This window comes from Pseudophryne corroboree, chromosome 9 (assembly GCF_028390025.1).
Source record: "Pseudophryne corroboree isolate aPseCor3 chromosome 9, aPseCor3.hap2, whole genome shotgun sequence".
Classification (NCBI taxonomy): Eukaryota; Metazoa; Chordata; class Amphibia; order Anura; family Myobatrachidae; genus Pseudophryne; species Pseudophryne corroboree.
Window position 1 is genome coordinate 57,599,252 of NC_086452.1, and position 2,442 is coordinate 57,601,693.

At 42.4% G+C, this 2,442-nt stretch overlaps 1 long non-coding RNA gene across 1 annotated transcript; it reads left to right on the forward strand.

The window, feature by feature from the left end:
* Window positions 1-590: 590 nt before the first annotated feature.
* On the forward strand, window positions 591-1,524 carry LOC134956674 (uncharacterized). The gene is made up of 2 exons (XR_010186082.1): window positions 591-632; window positions 1,285-1,524. It is a non-coding gene; the product is annotated as an uncharacterized LOC134956674 (long non-coding RNA).
* The last annotated feature ends 918 nt before the right edge of the window (window positions 1,525-2,442 follow it).

Genomic DNA, 2,442 nt, shown 5'->3' on the forward strand with positions numbered 1-2,442 from the left:
GGAGGGGGGACCCCACGCAATTTTTTTTTAAATATTTGACAGTGTTTAATTTAAAAAAAACAAAAAAAATGAACCCCAGCACGGATCACACAGATCCGGCCGAGATTAATTGTAAAAAAAGTCGGCAGTGTTTTGCTAATCACTGCCGTAAAAAAAAAAAAAAAAACACGAATGACATCGACATCGGAAGAAAAGAAAAACCCGAATACGACAGCTTAGTAAATCCATCGTAACAAATTCAAAAAGTTGCAGTTTTACACTTTCGATGTCATTCGTGATTGAACTTTGACCTGAAACGGGAAAACACGAATCTTAGTAAATTTACCCCAATGTTTCTATGTTTCTATATATATATATATATAAAACATACAGATATGAGGGCGCTAAATTATTGATGCCAATCCAATATTGTGATACAATGATTGTTTAACAATGAATAACACTTCCCTTAGGTCAGTCAAGTAAAAGATAACAGGGGCCTCAAACCAGAAATAACCAGTTTTGGTTGGTCTGGTGGGGTGTGCGAGGTCATGCTGATGTCATAATGGCAACTGCTTATATCAGCGCTGTGCTGTTGCTGTCTCTCACATATGCCTTCAGAGGCCTGGGACGGCATAGCACACTGGCAGAAGGTTAGTGACTGGACAAAGATTAGGGCAGCTTAGTTCCAATCGTCGGCAGACTTTTAGCATGACTATTATAATATATGACTTATGACCTTGGGGATAGCATAGTATTGGATTAAAACAAAATCTCACACCTACTGGGACAGCACCGTTACGTAACAACCACAAGCGCCTGGAAATGGGTCATTGCAGAAATTTGCAGCGCGCTGTCTAGATGGGCCTTTAATGTTCATAATTACAGATAAATCCTTTATGTGCAGCAGCACCTATGACATCTCCTTGGCCTGTAATGTTGCAAATTAAATCCTTTACTCTCTCTGCCTGCCTAAATCCCAGTATGCCAGTATTGCAGGCTGATCCATTTTTATTAATGTGCAGAGGTGTAAGAGAATTATATTGTGCTTTAATCATTACGTTTGTTTTTATCCAATACTATATACAGATGTAGCCACGCTGGTCATGGCTACATCTGAGGTAAACGTGCACCCTCAACGCGGCTATGCGCACCAGGGACGTGCAGTCAGGGGAGGCAGGGGAGGTAGGAGGCAGTGCCTCCCCTGTCATTAATTATTAAAATAATATAAAGATGATACTTATGACACATATTCTGTCTGTGTCATAAGTATCTCCTTCATATGAATCAAATTTTTACTCCTAGAATGGATTTGGGAGGCAGCGGCTGTCAGTCCGACGGCGGAGAAGGAGCAGTGAAGAGCTCCTGAAGATAGAAGATCCCGTGGAAGTCCTGGATGGGCGGCAGCTATGCAAAAGAGCTTAAAGGCCGCCGCCCACCAGGTGAAGATGTCAGAAGACCTGGGCAGGCGGCGGCTATGCAAAAGAGCTTAAAGGCCGCTGTCTCCCAGGTGAAGACCCTGAATAATAAAATTTATTTTAAAAATGTGTCTTGTATTTACTTTAATATTTTCTTTACAGGTGGACTACAGGTGCCAGAGGGCCCCTTAATGTCTGGGCATGCTGGCACTTGTGGTTCTCCAAGTGCGGGCATGCTGAGGCGGGCTTGCTGGGACCTGTGCCTAGCTGTACCGAGCTGCAGCATTTGCTGCTCCCATCCATGTGTATGGGGCACACACACTTCTTAGACTTCCAGGCGTACGCAGTGCGGTAGCGCCTAATAAGGTGCAATCGCGATATGATGTAGCCACGACAAGAATGGCTACATTTGTACAGTTGTATTCCCTGTTAGAGTCAGAAATGAATGCTATGGTGGTTATGACTGTCCCCCTTTCACCCTCCTCACCCCCATTCATCTCTTGCTCTCTTTTCTCACTCTCTCACCATTGACGTGTAGGTGCGTTCTTCTGCGGCCGGGTAAAAGGTCAAAATAGCAGATTTGAGGTGACAGAAGGGATGACTGGGTTAGGCAAGGTTAGTGGGTGGGCGAGTGGTCTGGGTAAGCTCTGCATAGTCTCTTAATGCCTAGAGGGACGGGCAGTCCTTCAGTCATGGGTCCCCAGAGGTTTCCTCCACAAGGGGGTTTTTCCTCTCCTGAGTGCTGAAGGATGACTCTTCATGAGTCATGAGGCTTACGTCATCTTGTTCCTCTTATAGGACAAGTTTGTAAGATTACTGGACCAATCTTAGTCCAAAATTCCCGATTTTATTATGCAGAGTAAATAATAATAAAAATTACAAATAATAGTAATAATAAGAAGACAAACAAGAAGAAGAAGAAGAAGAAGAAGAAGAAGAAGAAGAAGAAGAAAAAACAGGCAGCATTTTACTTAAAATAAAATTAGACATTTATTTTTTAAATATATTTTGATTGAAGTTGTCTTTATTTTATTAATAAATCTTC